Here is a 12,855-nt window from a genome sequence, read left to right as displayed (position 1 = left end):
ACAGGCCAGTGCTCAATCCATTGAGCCACACCAGCCAGGGCCACAAGTATTTCTTAATAGACCCTTGCCACATGGATAAATTATAATTTATTTAACAAGGTTAATGTTTTTAACATTTGTTTTCAATTTTTAATAATTATTAAAAAAAACAAAGCACATGAATGAACAACACTATGCATAACTCTATGCATGGCCTCAAATTTTGCTAAAATTGTGTTAGATTCCAAGAGGAGGTCTTTCAATAAGAGAATGAGCAGTTTTAAGCCTCTTGTTAACAACATTGTATTGAAGATTCATCCAATGGCCAGAAAGGCTGATCCACTTGCATGCTCAGCAGCAGTGGATGAGCCACACAACCAGCCCTGAAAGAGGATGTTCTTAAATGAGTATTTCCCTCGAAACCTGGGTGGGGCAGGGGGCAGGGGGATGTATAGGCAGAATTATAAAGTGCAAGAATAAAAGAATCATTCCTTGTTTTCCTCCATGTACAAACAGTGACAGCAAAGGAAAAGAATTCTGAAAAATGTAAAAAGGCATCTGAATTTATTTTTCTTATTAGAACCTATCTATAAGGTATGAAACCCCTTTTAGAGTGAGTATTGGCATACCAGGGAGAGGTTGATGGGCAGAGATGTGACCAACCAATTAAAAAATGAAAGGAACCAAAGCACAGAGGGCTATGTACCCACTTACTAGCAAATAGGTATCTTCACTGATAATAGATTTTATTCAAAATGCCATGCACCTCCTTTTCTGAAGACTGTTCTCTCACCCAAAGTTAGGGCTTTGGCACCTAGCAACAATGCCTTGTACCCCTGCCGTGGCTGATTAGAGTGGGTGGTTCAAGCTAGGTTAGCTAGAGATTTTCCTGAAGACAGAAAGTTGTCTCTTATTTAGGTTGGTATTCTTTTGGTGGCAAGGAATAGAAAACTTGACTCCTACTGTCTTAAGCATGAGGGAATTTTATTGCCTCTTGTACCCAAACTGTTCTCAGAGAGACTTAGGCTACAGGATGATTTGATTGAGACCTCAAATGTCACCCCTGGGATTCATGTTTTGGCTGCCCTTCCTCCGAACTGGCTCAACCCTCAAGCTGGCTCCCCTTATGGTATCACCAGCGAAGGGGTTTTTGGCCCTCCCTCAATACAGAAATCAAGAAAAGAGGTGAAACAGATTCAAAAGAAGAGGCTTACTGAAAACAAGGTGGAGGGAAAGGAGAAAGGGAGGGAGCTTGATGTGTCAAGGGAGCACCCACGAATGAAGACTATGGCTTCCCAAACTTCTGCCAGGGCGTATACAGAGCCGGGTTCCTCACGCAGGTGCAGAGTAGATTTCTTCGCTTTGCAGATTCCCACTGTGAGGAAGTGCAGAGTGGAGCTCTTTGAGGAGTGCCTAAAGAGAAACTTTAAACTTATCTAGGAGAGGCTTTAAAAATAACCAAAGAACATCCCCAACCATTTAAGAAAGACTCAACTCTGCCTGTCACAATGACGGTCTCCTTGTGATAGTCTCAAGCTCATGTCCTCACTCAGATTGGCCCAAGGGAGAAGATGGGGTTTGTTTCCCAGTATAGCAGACAAATCTTCCCTGGATTCAGTCTAACTGCCTTTTCCTGGACCAGCCACTGGCCAGCGTAATGGAATCCACTGATTGGTTGTAGCTAATAATTTGAGTTTCCCTCTGGAGCTAGAGATAAGGTCCATTCTTTGTGAGGTCCATCTCACATGCACTGCATTGTTGGGCAATTTGGAATAATTTAGGAGGGGGAAATACATCCCATTGAGGAAACCAGCAACTGTACACTAACATTTCTCATGTGGTTGGGACTCTGACTTTTAAAGAAGGTTGTAATGGGGCAAATTCTACTGAATGGATGGAGTGTAAAGTGGGGAGGAGAAAGCAGGTGAGACAGAGAGGCAGAGGCTGAGGTGGGGAGAGAATGCAGGTGGATTTCTAAATATTGCCTGTACTTTTTTCCTAAGGTTTAGTTTTATTCCTGTCTTCTGTTCCTTGAGAAGTCCCCGTATCCTTTTAATAAACCCCCTTTTTTGCTTAAGTTGCTTCGAGTTGTTACCTACAACCACATTTGTTCCAATAATGGCTTCTAGAACATTCCCAATCTGCTGCAAAGTCCTGCCTGCCTTTATTGCCTCCTTTGGCTCAGATGTGGGCTTTCCACTTAATAGTCCTGTTCCCTCTTTTAAAGGTGATCTTGTAAGGTGTCTTGGATTAAATATGGCAAGCAGGAACAGGGAGCAATCAGAGTTGACCATGAACCTGAGACAGGCTGGCAGTCGTTTATCATGCCCATTCAATATGGGTATAGGGAAGACATTTGACTCCATTTACTTAGCAGATGTTTATCAGTTCACTCAGCAGAAATGTTGCAAAAATCTTCAAAGGGGCCTTTCTTTCCCTTCCCACCCTACACCCTGGATGGGATGTTCAGTGAAACATGTTAATTTTTTTCTTTATAAAACCCATAAAAATGTCCTGGTTGACATGCAATGTTGTGACAAGTCCTAGTAGATTGTGTCAATCATATTGCTTTATGTTACAGTAAATGACATATTGCAATGTGATTGATACAACATGGGATGACACATCATAATGCAAAATATCATCTGGAAAATGTGGAAAAACAACAGAAGACTTGAAGCCACTTTAATTTTTTAATTTTTTGAATAGGATGGAGGAAACAATCTCCTTCATCAGGATAGTTACCTGGGAAAGGGGACAGGTCATGTTGGCAGTTTCCAGGTGCTTGCTGATTTTTCCTTTGTAATTGACAGGTGATGTAGAAAACACATATGTTCTTTGGGGACTGATAAACTGAGTTTGAATAGTGTCTTTAGGCCTTTTGCAATTCTTTAGTAACAATATCTTCTTTACACATTAAAATAACCTTATTAACTTATATCAAAAGAATTCCACCTGCTCACTCTAGTTAATACTCTCCTCTTTAAAATATCTGGTAGTTTTTTCTCTTTTCCTACAAAGACTGAGGAAAAAATTGCCTTTTCAGATTTCACTGTAAGGTCAATCAGGGCCTTATAGTGTAATATCTTTTAAAATTTTTACTGTATCTCCAGAGTCTTACACAGTGCCTGGCAATAGTAACACTTAAAACATGGTGTTGAATGACTTATCAAAGAGTCTTCATCTTTAATTATATTTTATTTACATTTATTGGGTGGCATGTAATTAAATATAGAAAAACTCCGTGTATTAGTTTCCTAGGGCTGCTATAGCCTACTATGACAAACTAGATGACTTAATACAAGAGAAATTTATTTTGTCACAGTTCTGGAGGACAGAAGTCTGAAATCAAGGTGTCAGCAGGGCCATGTTCCCCTTGAAGGCTTTAGGGGACGATACTTCCAGCTTTTGATGGATCCAGGGTTCATTAGCCGGTGGCCACAGACCTCCAAACTCTGGTTCTGTTTTCATATGGCCTCCTCCTTTGTCTCTGTGTCTTTTCTTCTTATAAGGACACTTGTCATTAGAGTTAGAGCCCACTTGGACAATCTTGAAGATGAATGATCTCATCTCAAAATCTTTTAACTTGATTATATCTACAAAGATGCCATTTTCCAACTAAGGTCACATTCACAGGTCCTGGTGGGCATGTAATTTGGAGAGTCATCATTTACCGCAGTATACCCCAATTAACCAAAATAATGAGATGGGGGTATATTGAGGAATTAACATTTTTCATTGATGTTGCATAAAATTTCTTTTTTAAAATCTATGTTTAAAACCTTTTCTGCTTATTTTTATGTCTTAATAATTATAGTGTTATGAAGATCATTATATGTTTCTTTAATAATAGGTATCCTTGTAGCATCACAGGCTGGGTTCCCAATCTGAATGTGAGTTTGTATTATTAATTAAAGATACAGAGAATTCGAGAAGCTGAGATGAGTTTTATTGACCTCAATACAGACTCTTAAAGTCCTTTAAAAACATGCCAACTGCCCCATGTCCTCCCTGATTGTGCTGTAAGAGGTATGTGATTTGTCTTTCTGTTTAAGCAGAATGTAGGGAGGGATTCTGGCTAGTTGAGGATTTTGAGTAAGTAGGATCCATTTGAGTTTCTTTAAATGTGAATTTCATCCCTGTTACCTCTCCTTAAGCTCATGTCCACCTACAGACATAGAAGTTCAGAGAGGAGAGAAATTAATGTTTGGGGTGGCCAGGGAAGGTACTGTGGAAGAAAGAAGTAATGTGATAAGGAGATAGGATAGGAAAGGGTGTGGCCTCATAATTCTGCCTTGGGTTCACATGATACTCATTCAAAAGAGCACTAACCCTTGAAGTAATGTGGGATCAGGCCCTTAGGAAGGTGCTAATATCCCTCTGGTCCTTTCTAACAGCAAGGCATGACCATGGACTTATATTAACTTTCTCTCTCTTTGTTCAGTGTCTTGTGGGTGCACAGAGTAATTTATTAAATCAAAATTGTCACTTTCAATTTTCATTGTAGCTACATTGGTGTTCTGAATGAAGTTTAATTATTGAGATGGCATGTGTTGCTTTGAATGATTTTATAGCTCAATTAATGTGCATATTTTCATAATACATATTGATATTTCTTGCATGCCTATACCAGTGTCCCACATACTCAGACTGGCTGTTAGGACTCAGGCAACTCTGGGTAACTAATATTTTTATTTTATTCTTCCATTGAACTCTCTCACTCACATCTGCATGTAGCTCTTCCTGAAGGGATGAGAAATTCTGAAACAATCAAATTCATCCAGGAATCTATTACACTGAAAAAACTTCGTGAAAAAGTTTGAGAACAAAAATTTGCTGTAGAGCTCCATTTAGATAAAATAAACAGATTCAACTCATGGGAGAAAACAAATAGCCCAACGGCCTTAATTTTTTTGAAAATGGCCACTCAAGAAGGGATAGAGTGTTTTCCTAGTAGGTTTAGAAAAGAGAAAAATCTTTACTAAATCCTCAAACAAGTAACAAAGGCCTCTGACTAAGAAAACAAAAAAAAGAAACCTGGGGCATATCTTTTTAGGGTACAACAAAATCTGATTATCTGATATGTCAACGGTCATGATCCCTACAGTTACGAAATAAGATTCTTATACAGTCTTAGAGTCAGATGTAGTCAATGCTTTATTTTAAAGTTCAGTACACAGTAAATTATCAATGAATAAATGATAACATGTCTGAAATTCTAAAGTACTTTGGCTTTCAGTAACAACTCCACCCCAGGTACAGTGTCTATGGTGAGGGCACAGGGCCTCACCTATAACTTCACCACTGAAAGGTAACTGACTGCTAATCCACACATTCCTTTGCAAAGGGGTCATGTAATCTCTGGTGTTTGTATTTTAATCATAACACGTAGACTACATATGCTCATTTCAAAGACAACCTCCAGATATTCTTTTAAAAAAATAATTGTTATTAACTCTTTGGAATCCAGAGTACTGACAAAATCATCCTGGTGAGGGAGAAAGATCAGAGAAAAAGAGAATGGTTTGAAATTAGGGCCCGAGGCTAAATTGTGGGACAAAATATTTTTTGTTTGTTTGAGTCACAGGAATGGGAGGTTATTCCCAAATGTTGGACAACAGGTGGGCCCTTTCATTGTGGTTTTGGGGGCCTACTGTGTATACTCAGTGGGGTATGTTTTAAATGTTGGCAAAATGTCTTCTGAAGTCAGTTTGTATCGGGTATTGTCCCAATGATTTTATTTTGAGCTACATTTCAGTGTGGATTTAGTGCCTGTATGAGAACCTCCTTGCCAAGGGTTATAAAAAGAAAAAGCAGCTGCTTTACATACAGAACAATGTTGTCCCCAAACTTTGAAATCCTTTAAATTGTCTAAGCTTAGAGCCTGACCTCACCTATATCTGTGCAATTTATTTCAAAACATTCCCAGACTCAGATTTTTTTTGATGTTTCATTTTGTCATTTTCCTACTATTTTTATGTTTCTTGGTTCCAGGACTATAACGCAATACCACTCAGATTCAGATAATTTAAAGTAGCTAAATGACAGCTCTGAGTATAAATTTTGAGGTCCTCTGTTGCTTTACTTCTGGGCATGTATTTGTACTGGTAATTTGATAACATAGACCACTGAATGAAGAAAGTGAAGAATGATCAACATATGAGGGAGTGTGCCCTGCACATTCAGACCTTATCAACTCCAGGATCAGTTATCTGTTTGAAGAAAATTACATTGCATCTGTCAATAGACTTAATAACTCAGTGCCTGCTATTTGATAATGGATAATCACACAAATTCAGGAAGCTAGACCATATGCCATTCCCATTTTCTATTCTCTGATTCACCTTAATTTTCTAGATGAGTGAAATTATCTAGTCCAGGACTCAAGATGGCATACATGGAAATAGAGGAATCCGGCTGTCTCTGATGTTAGCCCGTGCAGGTCGGGGCTGCCGTGTTATGTCTGCGACCCTGGCATCTAATTGAAATGGGCAGAGTTTGGAAAATTATAAACCTGGACAATGTAAGTGATGAATGGATGGAAAATAATAAAGGGCACATGTGGAACAGCTGAGGGAATTGGCTAGTGGGAAAGAGTGAGGCTGCAGAAGTCAAGGATTCAGGATCTAAGGAATAATTCTGCATCTCTATATATGAACTATGAAAGATGGGGACTAAATGGTAGAGCTGATTTAGGGATACTTTTTCCTGGAAGAAGGGGATTCCACAAGGGCCCTTCATTCCTATTGATCAAGGATGCTATCTCTATTTGTAGAACCATTTCTCTACTCTCAAATAGTATGGTTATTGTATCACTTAGTAATGATTTGGCTATGAAGATTGCATGACATAATTTTAGTGACTGAAACAAATAGGTGTTTCTTGTTCTCAGATGTCAAGAAGACCAGATGTAGGCAGTTTCTGGTGTAAATTTGGCTGCTCAGGGATGTCATCAGGGACTCAAACTCTTTCCATCTTTTTGCTCTGTCCTCCATACCAGGGCTCTTGTCTTCATGCTTGTTTCTGGTGGTTACCAGGTGGCCACTGCATCCGTCTCTTTCTGTACAAGACAGGAAGGGAGGGACTGAACCATCAGCACCTGCCCCCTCACATTGGGAGAAGCAAACCTGTTCCAGAGGCTCCCAATAGACTTGGGTTTTCATCCCATCAGCACTATCCACATCACATCACCATCCTGAACTTCTAAGGAAGTTGGGAAAGTGAGTATCTTGGAATGCCACAACACTGCATTTATCATTTATTTTGGAAGGAGAATGTGTTAGACAACTATGCTATTTCATATCATCCTAGGGAAGGGGTGGTTTAAATGATCTCAATAGTGGGGGCCATCTGGACACCACTGCAATCTGGCTTTACATTCTCTGTTTAATATGAATCAATTGAATGTTTTTGGAATTTGCATCAAGTCAAGCAAAACCACAGGGGTACACCATGGAGAACTGACTCAGGAGGAACAGGAAACCGAATCCACATTTTCAGCTTGGTTCTTGTCTAGAAGTATCCTTTATATTTCTATAAGGCCTTGGTCTCAAATGAGCTTCTCTCAATTTCTCTCTCTCTTTCTCAGTTTTTTTGACCTCTGATTTCTGTTGGCTTGGAATAATAACAAGTCATGTTCTAAGAGGAGGAGGTTATCATGCTGAATTGAGTCTGTCATCTTTTAGCTTATTCACACAGATAAGAAATTGAAAACAATGCGGCCCACTTATTAGGTATATGTTGTATGTATATTACATTTTTTTCTCCCAGAGAAGCTCATAGGATTTGATCTGCATCTAATATATCCACAGACATGCTAAAGAAGAAAGTTGAGGCACATCTTTTCACCCTGTTTTGCACATATGGATCCTGAGACTCAAAAGACTTTTTCCTGAGTCACACAAACAACAGTAGTCTTCACTGCAGATACTGCTGCAAAATGCCTTCCATGAGGCCACATTGCCTTGCTACACATGAATGTCCCTTGGAAAGCTAAATCATAACCTCAAAGGAAAACAAGGCCATTTATCATGTATTTTTTTAAAGTAATGAGTTCCTTGAGTAGTCAAGTAGAAAGTGCAAAGGATTTCAGCATGAAGATTTGCAGAAAGCTGGGCTTTTTTTTTTTTTTCTTTCTTTCTTTATTTCTGGTAGATTCCTGAGAGCTTGAAGATGTCACCATTCTTGTTCCTGCATCCTTTAAGGAAGAAAGAACTAGTTTTCAATTTAAGATCTATACTTCTCATTCTTGTACCTAATCATGGAATAGCTGTGAATCAGTATTTACAATTGTTAATGACCTTCTTTTCTTTTCTTTCCTTTATTCACTCTTTCAACTACTTTTGGAATGTCCACTAAGTCCTTGGCACAGTTTTAGGTGGGGAGAATCAGAGACAGACATATGAGGTTGCTGTTCCCTTGGGACTTTCCATCTAGTGAAGGGGAGAGACAAACCATGAAATGTGGTTACTAGTGCCTTTAAAGAGCTGAACTTGAGAGATGGCAAGCAGAAAATGACTTAGTTTTTCCTACCATTGTTCTTTGGAACCTGACTCTTGGACTATTTGTCTTTGTCCTGCGGATGAAACCTTGTGTTGATTGTATAATCTTTCCAGTCACTTTAGTTACAGGAGGAATCTCCAAAATACTTAAAGGATATTGCTCTAAGATAGAACCAAGGAGGTTTGCTGAGGAAACAGAAGAACCAAAGGGCCACTGTGACCTTGCTTCATGGAAAAAGAGGAGAGAGTGTTGCAAGAGCTGAGGTGGAAGCACAGGTGGGGGCTAGCCAGGCCATGGGCAAGGAGTGTGGCTCTTATTTCCCAGTGTGACCAGCAGCACTGGAAGGTTCTGAGCAAGAGAGTGATGTCATTGGAATCTAAAGATCACTCTTACTTGTTGGGGGAGTGGACTGCAGGGAAGCAAGAGAAAAAAAGAGAAACCAGCTGGGGGAGGCTCTTGCCCTCATCTGGGGAGAGATGAAGGTAATGGGCAGGAGGGTGGAGATGGAATAGAAGTCTTTCAGGTGGACCCTTCTCTTTAATAGCCTGTAAAACCTACCACAGTGGCAGCCATGTGCTAGTACTTAGCAAGTTCTCACTGAATTTCACATGGATACTTTTGTGAATTAAAAAAAGTGCCTTTTATATGATTTAGAGACAAGCATGTCTTTTTTTGGCTCTCTATCTTCTCTAACATCTCAAATCCCCATACTAAATGCAGGTCTTAGAATATAAGCATGCACTGAAGGCGTAAAATCAGGCTAAGGTAAACGTTCCTTGACTCAGAATTTTTTTAATTGTGACATCTTGGCATAATTAGCCTTCAGTTCTTACACAGAGAGAAAAGCTTCATTAAATAGTGTGAAAATTGGATTCTAACTTTTTAAAAAGGTATTCTCACTGTTCTTCCAGTTTTTCCTCTCTTCCTTCCTTCTTTCCTTCCTTCCCCCCCCCCCTTTCATAAAGTAATAAGGGAATGGGAAAGCAAAGGGATTGATTTCATTACTTGGGAAAAAATCCAAAGGGTGGAGCCATCATTAGCCAGGTTTACATTTGTACACCTTTTTCAATAATTATTTTGAGGAGGGAAAAAAAGGAAATTCAGTGATAACTTCAGAAAATAAAGGCACAATCCCTGATAAAACCGTAAACCACCCTAAGAGCCGCCATAAAACTTCAGCACAGTGTATGGTTTCAAGGCAGGATTTGTGAAGCAAAAACCATGATTAAAGTAAGAATAATATGAGCTTTGTGCAGTCCTATTGGCCCCTGGTGTGTAACCAAAGACTCCCACCTCCGCGTCCTCTGCAGTGACTGGGTTCTGTGAGGTGAAAATGCCTCTGGGAGGAGTGCTCTGCACATCCAGTTAGGGGGAAACTAGTGTTATGAACCAGGGACCTCTACACTTCTTGTGATTAAAAAAAAAGAAAGGAAGAAAGGAAGAAAGAAAGAAAGAAAGGAAAGAAGGAAGGAAAGAAGGAAGGAAGGAAGGAAGGAAGGAAGGAAGGAAGGAAGGAAGAAAGAAAGAAAAGGAAGGAAGGAAGAAAAAGAAAGAAAGAAGAAAGAAAAACTGAGGTTGGAATTCAAGGCAATGCATTTTCTGATATATACACAAAACATACCTTGTTGGGCTTCTCAACAGACAGATACTGATTAACTTCTCTGATCCTTCAGACCAACTCTTCTTCAAAATTTAAGCTCAGCTTAGTTTTCTCCTTGACTTTTCCTTTTTTGTAAATTAGATCTTGCTCCCCTTCCCACCCCCAGTGTTCCTACTCTCCTCTCTAGTCTGAGGTTTAGGGCTCTCCTTGCCTCTTCCTCATCTCTCCTTCTCACCCTCACCCCTTTTTTATACCACATTCTCTTCCCTTCTTCCTTTGCTCTTCTTCACCACCCAGCCCCCTATGGCCCCTGCCCCTTCTCTGTCTCTCCTCTATCTCCCCTGTGACCTCATGCCAGGTATTATCAGTTCACAATAATCACAGACGTTTGTTTTCTGTATCCTTTAGATTTCATTGTGGTGAGGGGAATGGATGTGGAAGTTGCTCTGAGTGTATGGATGGATTAAAGTCAATGTGGTCCTTTGTTGTCCCATGAGTATTGCAGGGACTTACTGGATGTGTCCTGCAGGAATGGACTGAGCTGTTGGGCTCAGTGCATGTGTAGACTTCTGGGTGCCCATTTGCAAGTGATGGGGTAAGACCAAATGAAGCCTAAGATCCTTAAACTCCATTCAATCATCCACATTTCCAACAGTGACAATGCTCCTTATTACCAAGGTTGGCCAGAAAAGCAATACACCTTGTAAATGAGACAATTATCCCATGTGCCTGTGAATGTCTGGGCCAAATACAGGGTCCTAATGAAAGTGGAAGAGCCCCAAGGAGTATATGCGTGAGTGTCCTCATACCTCTTGGGAAGGGACATAGGTCTCTCCTGCGGTCCAGAAGAATGACTCTGCAGTGAGTTGAGTTTGCTGCTGCCCAGGAAAGACCTCGCTGTGCCACCTCGGACGCCTGCTCCTTGAGTTCCCAGGCCAAATTCAGCGTCCCTCTCTGGCCTTCATGCAAGTGGGCCCAATTCCCTCTGTGACAACAGCTGCCTGTCCTGCTATAGTTCATAGGGCCAATGCCTACCTCAGGAGATGATGAGTTGGCCAGCTCTCCCCTCTGCTGGTGAGCTGACAGTCTTTAGGCCAGTCCCAAAACAACCCAAGAAAAGTCACTCAGAAGGAGGGGAAGAAAACCAAACCTAGGCAACTTCAGAGATCATCTTTTCCTTTAAAGCTTTTGTTTCTCTGCAAATGGTCAAACTGCCCTGGTATCCTCTGTGGCCTTGTGACTATTAGTCCCACCGGCCTTCTCTGCTTCTTACAGGTAGCAGGCTGGGCTGGCCAAAGGCTCCTTCTCTGATAAATTCTGCCAGGACCACAGCCTATAATTACTCTGAAGATGTTTCTGCTTTTTCCAAGGCAAACGAAACTTCATGGACCAAGGACCAGCGCCAGGGAGGGAGTGGGAAACAGAGAACGGCTCTTCTCAGCACCCGCTGAGGAAAGTGCTGACCCAGCGTGGGGCACTGGGACTCAGAGCGCAACCAGGAGCAGATGGCCGCTGCACATGCACATTAATCAAGCAGCTTCCTGCGCGTCAGGTGGAGCATGATGTCTGGTGATAAGTGCTCAGTATTCAGAATGAGAAATGTAACAGTCTTACTTCCTCCCTTTCTCTCTCTTCTTCTCTCTCTCTCTCTTTTAAAATAGGAGCAGACATTTTCCATTTCTAGCCCAGATGCTACTATTTCTCTGTTATTTGCGCTTTCTGAGTTGAAATGCAACAGATGTTTCAAAGGGTTTAAAACTAAATTCCTCGTTAGAGACCATGACAAATAAATCGCACAGCTAACTTTAGAGCCTTTCTTTGCTCAGACTCTTGGCAAATTATGTTTCCAAGGTGGAGTGAGGGAGGAAGAATTCTGTAATAAAATTATGATGAAAAGAACATAATACTAATCATGATTATTTATTGGTGGAGGTATGATGTTAGCTACTCCAAGTGGTTTTCCATCTGTTATTTTATTTGACACAGCTACCCCAAGAGCGCAGGTATGATTGCTCCCCTCCTTTTTTATGAAGAAATTAAACAACAACAACAACAACAACAGGATAAGAGAATTGACTGAAAATGAAGCTGACCCACATTTAAAGGTAGGAGCTCGATTAGACGGTGGCATCCTAGGGTTTTTGAGCACACACACAAAACACTTGAAATGAAATACTTCGATAAACCAAATTTCCCAGCCTTTATCAACAAAAGAAGTCTCAGTATAAGTAGCACCCACAGTTCACTGGGATTTAGCCCCCCTGCATTATTTCAGCGGTCCCCAGGGCTGCCTCAGATGTATTCACCCACAGCCTTGTTATTCTTTGCTTTCCTCTAAATATCAGGAGCCGTGTGTCTCACTCTTGCCACACAGCTGGGATGGTTTGTGTGAACAGCTCTTCTTGCTGAGACCTCCTTGAAGTTCCAGTCTCAGGCCTCCATCACTGTCATTCTGTGCCCTTCAGGCTATCCCTGTGCTTGAGCCAAGCTGTGATCCTTGCAGAATGGGGTGGCCCTTCTCCCTGTGCCCTTCTGTCTCATAGATATTGCTAGTCCCTTGTGCTAACAGTTTTTTCTTAGATCCTTCTCTCTCCCCAGGACCTGAGCTGAGTACAGACATCGTATGCTTCTATTGTCCTCTGCTTACCTCTGGTCATCAGTTAACTGAAGTCTGATTTAGGCTCACTGAGAACACACCACTCTGCTGGCCCTTCCACTTCATCTCTTAAATACAGTATAAATAAAACAAATCAAAACAAACAAATGAACAAAAA

Source organism: Furipterus horrens, unplaced genomic scaffold (genome assembly GCF_987537825.1).
Source record: "Furipterus horrens unplaced genomic scaffold, mFurHor1.1.pri manual_scaffold_6, whole genome shotgun sequence".
In the NCBI taxonomy this organism is placed as follows: Eukaryota; Metazoa; Chordata; class Mammalia; order Chiroptera; family Furipteridae; genus Furipterus; species Furipterus horrens.
The sequence above is the reverse complement of the archived record's forward strand: the minus strand, read 5'-3'. Positions refer to the sequence as shown.